The following is a 13,678-nucleotide window of genomic DNA, read 5'->3' as shown; positions in this document are numbered from 1 at the left end:
CCAGTTATGTGTTCCATCTGATTCAGGTGTGATTTCATGGGAATCTAAGAAGCAACCTATTATGACACTTTCGTAAGCACAAGCAGAATATGTAGTAGCAACTTCAACGTCATGTCAAGTAGTGTGGTTAAGAAGAGTATTTGATGGAATCAAGCAAAAACAACAAGGATCAACAACAATATGTTGTGACAACACCTCATCGATTGCACTATACAAGAATCACGTGTTTCATCAAAAGAGCAAACATATTGATACTAGATATCACTTTATTAGAGAACTTGTCAGTGATGGAGAAGTTCACTTGAAGCCCTGTAAATCTAGTGATCAATTGGCTGATATATTTACTAAGCCATTAGCAAAATATGTGTTTGCATTTCATAGAAGAAACTTGGGTGTTGTAAGCCTAGCTGAGACATAAACCAACAGACATGATTGAGTTGTCATGAGTTATGTCTTAGTTTAGTGGTCATAATTAAGGGGGAGTGTTAAAATAAACTAATTACTCCCGCATGAGGAGTTGCCTAAAATTAGAGTGTCAGTTAACTAAGTATTGAGTTAAGTCAAGTTAAGTGATAGACGAATTTAGTGTGTGGTTACATGGCAAGTTATTTAAGGCGAATCACTAGTCGAAAAGGTTTAAATACCCTTCACCAGGTTCATTGTAATAGTTAAGTTTCATGTGATCAATAGAAGAGTCACAACCTATGTGTTTTATGTGTTAATTTGTGTTTAAGCTCCTCTACCTTTTCGCATCCTCCTTGGGATTCAACGCTCATACTACATCCCTGACAGCTTAAGGTTTCCTATAGTCTTTCCCTTGGAGTCTTGCCCGCTTTCGTACCCGTCATTCCCAACACTCTCAGTGGACTCATGACACCTGATGTAAGGACCTGCGGTCTGGGTCACCTTCACCATGCGAAGGACGGGCGAGGTGCTCGTGCGAAATGCGAAGTGAACAACCAAGAGACGAGTTTATATGATGTTGGGCGAGTTGAGAGGGCGGTCCCAAAAGTTGGGCGGGCCGACCCTCCACTCGGGCGAAGGCAACATGTTGAACGAGTCGACTTGGGTGTTGGGCATAGGTCGGCCAGGTGACATGACCCGCCACCTGCCCGTTTATATTCGTGGAGCATTTGTGGAGACAAGCCATCATCATTTAGCCAACCCGAGTTCGATCAAGGAGTTTTGCAGTGCGTGGATGAGCTCGCACGAGGAGCGGAACTGGGGTGAAAAACTCGTTCAGAAAAGTTAGGTGAGAAAGTCGGGGGAGGGCGAACTCAGGCGAACTCGGGCGAGGTCGTCGGGCAGAAAACACGGGCGAGGTCGTCGGGCAAAAAACTCGGGTGAGGTCGTTCGGGCAAACCGGGCGAGGTCATTGGGCGACCCGGGTGAAGTCGTTCGAGCAAGCCGGGTGAGGTCGTCAGGTGACCCAGGTGAATTCGTTCGGGTGAACTGAGTGAGGTCATCGGGCAACCCGGGCGAAGTCGTGTGCCGACTCAAGTGAACGAGTTCGGGTGGACGAGTTGGGTGAACGGGTGGATGTACGGACGGGCGACCGGGCAAGGGCGCACCGTGCACGCTGAAACGAAGAATCCTGCGGACATGCGACCTAGGTAGGGCGCGTCGTGCACAACGAAATGTTGGAAACCATGAAGTGTTGGAGTTGTGAACGGAGGTGTGACTCGTGGGGAGGCACCCGCGTGTGGTGACTTGGTTACGACAAGGCATACCCAAGTTGGGCAAACGACACGATTGTGCGATGAGGTGAATGAAGGGTTGGTGAGTCGTGTGGCGACCGTGTGGAGGCACCGACGAGCTGGGCAACCAAGTTTGCCGAAGTTGGAAATTTGGCTAAGTGTAAATTTGGGGTTTCCCAAGATTTAACTTGTACTTATTGTTATCACCCCAAGAAACTCACCTAGGTTGCATATCGGTGATGCTCGGGAACATTACAAATTCAACCAAATATAGTTGGATAAATGGTGGATGAATGGAACAAATTTTACATATTCAAGCCAGATAACCACTTCTACTATGATTGACCCCAGACATGGGTGAACACCCCCAGACTACAAGGCTTTTAACCACCTATTACTCACAGTTTGAGGATAAGGTGATAATGGAGAAGACTGACCACACCAGCAGATGCACAGGACCCTGTGATGGCCGGCTGCCACCAGTTAAGAGGTCTGTAAATCTAGTTTCTAATGCACAGACAGGATGACAGCTCTCTATGCATTAAACAACAGAAACCTGCACACATGTTCTATGATACATGCTAAATCCTAACACAAAGGTGGGATGATAGCCCCTCTGATGCTAAACATTCACAGCAATAGAACAAATGCAAATAGGCACAGCCTGGAACAAGAAAGAGAAGTGGAAAGTGAGCAATAAACAACAAAAGAAGCTTGTATTAGCTGGAAATGAAGACCAGACGCTGCAGGTTACAAAGTAGTTACAGTCTCCAGAAGTTGAACCTTACAACAGGGTTCTCTTCATCTAACACTCATCAATTTGATTACATCTCTCTTCTAGGTAATATGGTTCTACATTACAAAATATCTCTACTAAACATGCGTGGAGGAGCCCATAAATGACCACCAAGCACATTTACATTCAGAAATGGGGCTGCTTATACAACTTTGGTTCTGTTGTAAATGGATTTGACCTTTTTGGTGCTCTGCAGTCCTCCTTTGAGCAGGTGGCGTGAAATACCAATGGAACCATAACCATTGAATGCTCTAAACTCCCCAGAGGTGTCCTGCTTCCTCCTCGGCCATACTGCTGATTAATTTCTGTTGCTGATCATTAAAAACGGCTCCATTATGACTGTGCTGCTTTAAAACAGTGAAACGTTGCCCAAACTGTTCATTCCCGCCCATCATTGCTTCAATTTTGGCTCTGAAAAGGTTCAGGCATGGTTTATTTACTATCGGGTCCGCCTCTCGGGTCGCAATACATATTTAAACAGGCCAATCCTTTGTTTTCTAATATTTGAGAAATACACGCAAAACTGCTGCAAAACCATGAAAAATGGCTTTGGCAGATTTGAATCATATATATATTTTGTTTTTGAACCCTTTCGGATCCAAAAACCCATCGCAATCGACACCTGCCCAAGGCTTCCCTTTGTATTCTGTTTGTACAAAGAAAATACACAAAAATCATTAAAAACGCTAAGGGCACGGACCCGAAATAATATAAAATGGAGCATTGTATGGTCGTCGGGTCCATCCCATCGCATTGCAACATAACTCATGTTAAAGCCCGCCCCTTTGTAATCGCCGATAGCGATATTGCCGTGGACCCAATAATCTATTAGAAACAACTTATAACGCCATCGGGTCCGGCTTATTGGCGATCGCTCATATATATGAAAAAGGCCATGCTTCATTGGAAACACCGATAGCGAAATGCCGACGCGATATTGGCGATCGCTCATCGCACAATAATAAAGCCCCTTTTGTAAGTCCTCCAATGCAACTCGCCGATGCGATATCGGCGATTGCTCATCGGCAATGTCTTGTGCCCCAATCACTGCGGACCTGATAATCTATCAGAAACAACTTATAACGCCATTGGGTCCGGCTTATCAGGTCGGAAGCATATCATATGTGAAGGCCCTGTCCCTTTGGCAACCCCGATAGTGAAATGCCGACGTGATCTCGGCCGTTGATCCGGATACATGATCGACGGTCCTCACAAAATCGCTGATCACCATCTCCATTGCCTCTTTTTTTTAATAGTGTCGATATGATACGTCGATGGGATATCGGCGATCGATCATCGGCGACATCTCCTTTGTCGTTGCCACTTCCTCCCCCGACCTGCGATATGCCGACGCGATCTGGACCGTTGATCGGCCAGATCCAACGGCTGAGATTAAAGCGGATCCTTAAGCCTGTAACTTTGATTTTTACATGGTTTTTGGGGTATTTCCGCCTCCCGATAGTGTATTTCTGCCCTCCAAAGGGCTTTCCTCTTGCAATTTTTTCGATCGGTGGAAAGCTTTTAGCCATAATTTGAGGATTTCAACAGCAACCATGGATCCTTTGGCATAATTATAAGTGTAATTGCAGCCTTTGAGAGTGTTTGAATCCATTTTTGATTCTTTTGCATAGCAAAGCTAACACTTATAAAATAAGATTATATATATTGATTCGGGTAGACTCATATTGTAGGGAATTTCCCCTCCCTTTATACTGTTGTGCAATTGTATATGTGTTAATTGTTGTTGATGATGAATATGTATGGGTTTTCATCTGTATAAAGGATAGAGATAATACTTGGTAACGAAAAATAAACTGTATGGAATGTTAGGTGTAGTCTACAATCGTAAGTATTGGTGAAAATAAAACGGTTAGTAGTGCCGCACCTCGCTACAGTGCAGTTGGAAGAGTACCGCCAGTGTAGGGGCGTGAAAGGTGGTATCAGAGCTGGTCCAAGTTTTGCAGGAAACTTGGTGGATTGAATCAAGGAGCTGATTCTATGAAGACCGAAGAATTGGTAGGAAGTTCAAGTTTTGTAGGTGACAGGTGGAATATCAGGGTGATTCAGGTGAATGGAGAAACAGGTTTAGCAGAGGTGAAGGTTAGCGCTTATTCCAAGCTGAATGACAAGGCATGGCAGGTTTGGAAGAATGTGAAGGGAAGCTCTTGCTTACCTTATACAGGTTGAAGCGGATGAAAGAAGAGAACCCCCGGATTCGAAAGGAACTTGAAGTCTTGGAAAAGAATGTTGAAGACAAACTTCTTCAACTTGGTTGGACAATGGAGTAGGATGAAGTTGCAGGTTGTGCTGACAAGGAAGTGGAAGCCGTGATGTTTGAAGATGTTGCAGATATGACAACGATAGAGGATGAACTTGAGGATGATCAAGTTGGACCAGGATCGTGCAGTTTGCAGACATGGGTAGATGAGGATACTCACATGGAGGAGCCTCATGATGATGATGTAAGTATTATTGATACTTGTGTTTCATTTGAGCTTTTGGGAGATGAACCGTATGCAGGGAAGAGCAAAGCCAGTTTGTCGATGCAAGGGAACATCTTACCATGGATGTCTATGATGAGACCTTGTATGGAGAAGCAAGGATTTTTTTATTGTTGCAGGACTTTTTGGGGTTGTTTGTGACCTTATGATAGAAGGTACAAGGGCCCGTGACAAGGGAGGAACATGATGATCATTGCGAGGGATTGGGTCATGCTTTAGCCACATGGAGAATTAGCTAAGTGCCCAGCATGACTCATGGATAGATTGGAGGAGGGCACACACTTGAGGTACGATGATACTTGGGTGGATTTCTCATGGCCAAGACCAAGAGATAGTCTTGGTGGAACCTTTAGTGGGGGAGCTATGATGGAGAGACTCATGTAATGATGATATGGTTGGGTGACTGAGTTCACTAGACCGAAGATTGCAAACTTGGATGAGGATGATCGATTGTTGTGATGGGTCTACTTGGTTGGACTACATGGGCAACTTAGTCATGGACATTAGGTTGGAGACATGGAGCATGGCAGTCTTATGCAGGGACATTATGCAGGAGCACTTGTAGAGGTGTCACTTATGGGCATCCGATGAGGAGTGCCAAGGCAAGGATGTTTTGCAGGTGGATTTGCTGGTGTGACATGGAGATGTTTTGGTTATGAGCCGATGGAGAGGTTGTGCAATCTTGTACAACAAGGCCATGGACTTGGATGGAGTTGTGAGCAGACTATGGAGCATTCCTACTACATGGAGAGCTGAGGCATCTTGCAGAGACCTTTGGGCCGAGACTTGTATGCTTCCTAGAGATGTTGGTTGGAGATGACTCATGGAGCTCATCATGACATGAGGTTGTGACTTTTGGGGACTTCATATATGGTGGACATGGAGGATCTGATGCATTGAGGAGCTGAGGTCAGAGACTTTGATGCAGAATGGGATGCATACTTTCAAGTACATGTATGGGTGTGGCTTGGAAGAGTGACTTGATGTGGAGGATCGATATGAGACACTTTGGAATGATGGAGTTACAACGATGATGATGCCTTGGTGGCAACACTTGGGCAAGGGTTGAGTCGAGACTTGACCACTTTTGACACATGGGAGCTGATTGATCTATGATCATGGGCAACACATGGATAGCTGAGACAAGTGTATACTTGTTTCTATGGCAGACTTGAGGGATGGCACACACAGATATGATGGAGGTTGCTTCATGGACCTGGATGTGGCATATCGAGAGTCGGAGTTTGATGAGATGATCTCTTCAATTTGAGGAGATGGATGTTTTACAGATGGATGATGATGTTGGGATAGATGTAGCTAATTTCATGCAGCACATTGACACCAAACATCATGGACAACATGTTGCAGATGAGATGAGGACTACTTCATGGACCTGAGCATGGCTTATACTTATATGGAGATGGATTCTTGATCAAGTTGAGGATGTGATGGGATGTTCTCAAAAACGACTGATGGTGGCATGAGGATGAGCATTCTCATGGTTTGGGTGTGACAGTTGGATTAGCTACCCAACTAGTTCGAGTCATGGGGGACGTCAATGCATAGAGATGTGTTAGCATTGTGTTGGAGTATCATGGCAGTAGTTCACACGATGACGATACATGATGATGTCGACATGATATGTTGCAGTGGACATGTAGCTTGAGATGGAGGGACTAGCCTTCCACGATGGGGAGCAACATGTGGAGATTGTGACAGGGTGGTTGATGATCATGGATTGAAATGATTTCCGATATATGACATACCGATGGAGTAAATGCCTTGGTATGGATATCTTGGTGACAGATGGTTGCCGGGATGAGATATTGTCGAGGACGACAATGACTTCAAGTGGGGGAGGATGTAAGGACCTGCAGTCTAGGTCACCTTCACCGTGCGAAGTACGGGCGAGGTGCTCGTGCGAAATGCGAAGTGAACAACCAAGAGACAAGTTTATATGATGTTGGGCGAGTTGAGAGGGCGGTCCCATGAGTTGGGCGGGCCGACCCTCCACTCGGGCGAAGGCAACATGTTGAATGAGTCGGATTGGGCGTTGGGCATAGGTCGGCCGGGTGACATGACCTGCCACCCACCCATATATATTGGTGGAGCGTTTGTGGAGACGAGCCATCATCATTCAGCCAACACGAGTTTGATCAAGGAGTTCTGCGGTGCCTGGATGAGCCCGCATGATGCACGAAACTCGAGTGAAAAACTCGTTCAGAAAAGCCGGGTGAGAAAGTCGGGCGAAAAACTGATGCAGAAAACTTGTGCAGAAAACTCGGGTGAGGTCGAACTTGGGCGAGATCATTCAGGCGGAACTCAGGTGAGGTCGTCAGGCAGAAAACTCAGGTGAGGGCGAACTTGGGCGAGATCATTCAGGCGGAACTCAGGTGAGGTTGTTAAGCAGAAAACTCGGGCGAGGTCGTTCGGGCGAACTGGGCGAGGTCGTCGGGCGACCAGGGTGAAGTCGTTCAGGCGAGCCGGGTGAGGTCATCGGGCGACCTGGGTGAAGTCATTTGGGTGAACCGGGTGAGGTCGTCAGGCGACCTAGGTGAAGTCGTGTGGCGACTCGGGTGAACGAGTTCAGGTGGACGAGTTGGGTGAATAGGTGGACGTGCGGATGAGCGGCCGGGCTAGGGTGCGCCTTGCACACTAAAACGAAGAATCGTGCAGACGAGCGACCCGAGTATGGCGTGCCGTGCACGATGAAACGGTGGAAACGGTGAAGTGTTGGAGTTATGAATGGAGGTGTGACTCTTGCGGAGGCACCCATGTGTGGTGAATTGGTTATGACGAGGAGCGCCCAAGTTGGGAAAATGGCACGATTGTGCAACGAGGTGAACGAAGGGTTGGTGAGTCGTGCGGAGGCGCCGACAAGCTAGGCAACCAAGTTTGTCGAAGTTGGAAATTTGGCTAAGTATAAATTTGGGGTTTCCCAAGATTTAACTTGTACTTATAAAAGAAGATTATAGATATTGATTTGGGAACACTCATATTGCAGGGAGTTGCCCCTCCCTTTATACTGTTGTGCAATTGTATATGTGTTAATTGCTATTGATGATGAATATGTATGGGTTTTCATCTGTATAAAGGATAGAGATAATACTTGGTAACGAAAAATAAATTAAGTATGTAATGTTAGGCATAGTCTACAATTGTAAGTATTGGTGAAAAGAAAACGGTTGGTAGTGCCGCACCTCGCTATAGTGCGGTTGGAAGAGTACTGCCACTGTAGGGGCGTGACACCTGATATCAAATTGGAACATTGTTTTTTCAGCTTCATTTTCACGACTATTTCGTTAATGTATTTATAATTTCAACGCACTTCTACCCTGTTATATATGGAATTGTGTTTCTGGAATCGAATTAAAAAGAGAAATCTCAATTTTTCGGTATTTCGCACCTAAGCACAGATGGATTTTGAGGATAACTAGGTTGAGGGTCATTGAGTTTTTAAGTATGAAATTTTAGTAATGTTAATAAACGCGATATCGAATTTTAACAATATAAGTGATTATGTATGAATTTTTTTTAAATTTTGTCTATTTTTTAAACCTGTGAAATATCACAATTGAGACAATCTCAAAACATGAGAAGATGAATAACTAACATAGAAAGCTCTGAATAAATTGATATTGTCTACTTAGTAATGAACAATCACCAGTATAGTACTGGCAACCGAGAATAATTCAAATTTCTATTCACTTTCAATGCAGGTGCAACAAAACAAATAAATAATTCAAATAAATTTCTATTAGCCTTCAATGCAGGTGTGACAAATGTTAAACTAATCCTTCGAGATTTGTTTGTACAGTCTAGGATTAGTTAGCATTAGTTTTTTTTTTTTCCTTTTTCCCTGTACAGAGGAGTTATCTAGACATAATCGTCTTCTCTATCTTTTATTATCTACATTACTTATCTTTGATAATGAATTACATACGATTGGTCTTCTCTTGGTGAAGTTCATTCCAGGCTTGACAGTGGTATCGAAGCCAAACAATGGATACTCCATTGCTGCAAACCGGGTAAAGACGGTGTGCTCGCTATGGAGCAGGCATTGAGATTCGGTTCTCAAAAGCGATGGAGCATGCAGTTTGAATTGATAGAGAACTCTATTGTGGCAGCCTGGCAAAGTATGCAGAGTTGTGGCTTTGCTGCAAGAGAACTCTGTTGTGAAGGCTCCCCTCGGTGAATGGAGATCTATGCGATGCCCACAAGCCAGTGCAAAGGAGGGATCATCTACTATTTCATCTACAGTGGTGTCCTGCTAAGAGGAGGAACGTGATTGCGAAAAGGTTGTTAAACCTAATTGTCAACCTGAGAGAGTTTGGAACTCGGATTTTTTTTTAGTGGCTACCAACCTTGGTTTTGGAGATTTTTTTGAATCAGTAAGTCAAAAACACAATTTTTAAGAAATTTTTGTGACTGACTATGGTTGAATCAAAATCATTGAACATTATTGTGCTTGGTTGTGGTTGCGCCTGTAAGTTAAGACAAAGTTTTTTTTCGAGTTGTGATTATGGTATTGCTGTTGGAGTGGAAGTTTTTTTTTTTGAATCAAATTTAAAAAAGAAGGATTTATTTATAAAATCAGTTTTTTTTGTAGTTCAATAGATTTATCTATTTAAAACATGAACTCCCTAGTATCTTTAATTGGGATTGTTTTATCCGGAGAGGAAAATTACCAGGAATGGTTCAGGAAGGTTAAAAATACACTTATTTTTAATGATCTATGGGATGGAATCTGTGAAGGAAAAGAAGGGAATTCACCAGATCAGCCTGATGATGAGAAATAGTTAACAATCTGGAAAAGTAAGGATAAAAATGCCTATGCCTTAATTTCGACTTCAACCTCAAAAGAGGTAAGAAGATACATTGCTCAGAATAAAACAGCATATGATGCCATAAGAAAACTAAAAGAGCTTTATGATTCACATTCTGAATTAGAGATAATTCAGTTATTGTTGAAGTTATTTAATTTGGAAATGAAAGATAAGGATCCTCTAAAACTTGCTTCTGAAATTAAAGCCATCAATCATGAAATTGAATCTACTGGAGTTAAAGTTGATCTGCAGCTTACTGCCTTTATAAAATCTCTTTACCCTAGTTATTCACACTACTTGGAATCTCTCCAAGCTAGTGGGCAATTAAAAGAATTAGATTTTGATAAATTAGTAGGGAAAATTGCAGAAAGAGAGAAGGTATTTGGCAATAAAGAAACATCACATAATTCTATTATTGAAACCCTATGTCTTGCTCAAAAAGATCAAAAAACTCAAGAAGAATATGTCAAAAATACTAAGGATAATAGAGGGCGAGGTAGGAAGAATTATAGAGGCAGGGAGGGCAAAAATATTCAGGGAGATAGACAAAAGAATGATAAACAAAGAAATTTTCTTGATAAAACAGCTATAAAATGCTTTAGATGTGGTAAAATTAGACATACATCAACAAATTGTAGAATTCCCTCAGAGAAAATTAATGAAATAAGAGAACAACTTCTTGAAAGGAAAGATCATCTAATTACAGAAAAAGGATAGTCTTCTGAGAATGCACATTATGTTGTTGTTCATTGTAATTTTCATATGGAAGATATATTTAGTACCTCTTTTTCTTCATGGCATGAAAGTTGGATTTTAGACATAGATGCCACTTGTCATATGACCTTTAGAAGAGATTTGTTTGAACAATTCAGTGATAATATTAATGGAGTAGTGTATTTCGCTGATAAACCTCAAATCAAACCATCAAGGATTGGATCTATTCAGTTAAAAATTCCTAGACTTTATGATTATACTTTGAATGATGTTCTTTGCATTCCTAAGTTCCAAATAAATTTATTATCTCTTGTACAAATAAGACAATAGGGACATTCCATCCACATATTTGATGGTAAAGTGGAAATTCGAAGAGAAACCGACAATAAAACTATAATGACTGGTGTAGAACAAGATAAATTGTTGAAATTGAAAGGTGTGTATTCTGTTACATTAAACACTAATTATTTGGTTCAACGAAATGATACTATGTCATCTTCTTTATTGTGGCATGCACGCTTTGGTCATATTAATTATGAAAGTCTTAGAATTATGAAACAACATGGGATTAAAGGACTTCCAACAGTTCCAAGAAAATTGACCCCATGTAATGCTTGTATATTGGGCAAGTATCACAAACAATCTTTTCAGAATTCTACTTCTAGAGCTACATGGAAATTAAGTTTCATACACTCTGATTGATGTGGACATATGCCTACACCAGCTGCGAATGGAAATAAATACATACTGACTTTTATTGATGATTATTCGAGGATGCGTTGGGTTTATCTGCTTAAGGAAAAATCACAAGCTTTTGATGTGTTTAAAAAATTTCATCTCTTGATTACAAATGAAGCTCAACTAAATATTGGTACTATAAGAACTCATAATGGAGGAGAATATATTTCACATGTCTTTGAAAAATATTTGCAAGAGAATGGCATCAAAAAATAGACCACAATACTATATAATCCACAACAAAACGGTATTGTAGAATGAATGAACAGAACATTGCTTAATATGGTAAGGTCAATGATGTTTTTAAGAATGTAAAATTGATGTTTTGGGGAGAAGCAGCACTCTGTGCAGAATATATTAGAAATCGGTGCCCATCCTCTGTGATCAACAACAGAACTCCATATGAAATGTGGTATAATCATCTTCATGCTGTTAAACATTTCCGAATTTTTGGTTCTCAATGTTTGTTGGGTTGTGTTATATTCTTTCTACGACTAGCCCACGTAGTTAATCGGGGGGTTAGAGGATGGGCGGAGCCCCCACTCGTTGCGCCAATTGTGTAGCGGGGGGTATCACAGGGGGTTTGAGGCGTACCCATAACCCCACTTTATGGGGTCTGGGGCAGCGCCCTGGACAATTTTGGTTTTGGACCCTATGTTAGGTTGGGCGGACCCACCTATCGTTTTGTGCATGATTTTCCCACATGTTTTTAGCCGCGATGGTTTTCGGTCCATGGTATTGGATGCTTCGACATGTATAAATATGTATTATAACATTGAAAGGAACATAATGAAAAATCAAGCTGGTAGTCCCGGTTTTGGGATCTAGGGGAAAATCTCTGTGTATATGTGTTTTATGTGTTATGCTCTCGCATTTTTTATTTTGTGTTTTAGAATTCGTATGCAAGTAATTTCTGTAAGGGGTTAAAACCTACATTTGGTATCGGAGCAGTTTTGACTTCAAGGGGACGTCTTTGTTGCTGAGGGGTTTTGCTTGGGCCTATGGTAGACCTTGTTTAGTGGGAGATCTGCGAGATTGATTCTGGTGGTGAAAGAAGATGGTGAGCAGTGGAAAGACAGAGATCGAGAAATTTAATGGTCAAAGTTTTGAGTTGTGGAAACTCAAGATGGAGGATCTATTGGTGGATAAGGATCAGTGGATCGGGGTAGATCCGGGTACTAAACCAACGGAAGTATCCAATGAAGAATGGAAGAAGTTGGATCGGAAGGCAAAGAGCATAATACGATTGTGTGTCCCAGATTCAGTATTTTTTAATGTATTAGGGGAAGCTATGGCAAAGGCTTTGTGGGACAAGTTAGGGACTTTGTAACAATCTAAGTCTCTGGTGAATAAACTATCCCCGTGGAAAAAGCTGTATAACTTGAGGATGAAAGATGGAGACTCGGTGACAGAGCATCTGAACGCATTTAATACTATGGTAAGTCAGTTAGCATGTGTTGATATTAAAATTTCAGATGAAGATAAGTGCATTAGTTTGTTGTGTTCTCTACCAAGTTCGTGGGATAGTCTAGTTATTGCAATAGGTAGCAATGCAACTGCCTTACAGTTTGATGAAATAGTTTCACCCTTACTAACGGAGGAGATGAGATGGAAAAATATGGAGAGCCAAATTGGTGATGCCTTATCTGTACGACGACGGTCCCGGAACAAAAACAAAAATAAGTCATCGAGTGGGAGATCTAAATCTAGAGGGAGATCTAAATCTCCAGGAAAACCTGTAAAGGTGGTGTGCTGGAAATGCAGAAAGGAAGGGAACTACAAAAGGGACTCTAAATCTAAAGCTCATGATAAAGGAAAGGGATCTGATGATGCTCCTTCTGTAGAGGCAAAAACCACCTCAGATGAAGGTGGGGATGTGTACTTGGCCTCTTCAAGTACACATGTAGATCATGAAGCATGGTTGATTGACTCAGGTGCATCCATTCACTTCACTCCCCATAGAGAGTTGTTCTGAGAGTATGAGAAATACGATGGTGGTGATGTCTTCTTGGGGGATGACAGGAAGGCTAGAATCATTGGTCGCAGAAAAGTAAAGTTGAAGTTGCAAGGTGGAAGGGTTAAAACCCTTCCTGGTGTTCTGCATATTCTTGCATTAGCCAGAAATCTGATTTCTATAAGCAAGTTGGATGATGCAGGTGTAAAAACAATGTTCGAGAAGGATACCTGCAAGATGGTTCGGGGAGCACTGGTATTGATGCGGGGAGTTCAGATTGGAACTCTGTACAAGCTGCAAGGTAGCAATGTTGTTGATGGGTGCAACAATTCCGTGGTTCCTGAAAGTGGAGCAGAAAATCTAGTGGTCTCTAGAGAGAAGACCATGTTGTGGCATCAAAGGCTTGGACATATTGGAGAGAAGGGCCTTCGAATACTTCATGGTAAAGGTAT

Source organism: Pinus tabuliformis, chromosome X (assembly GCF_031772625.1).
Source record: "Pinus tabuliformis cultivar Carrire ecotype Pingquan chromosome X, CPIR1, whole genome shotgun sequence".
NCBI classification, from domain to species: Eukaryota; Viridiplantae; Streptophyta; class Pinopsida; order Pinales; family Pinaceae; genus Pinus; species Pinus tabuliformis.
Note: the sequence above shows the minus strand (reverse complement) of the source record.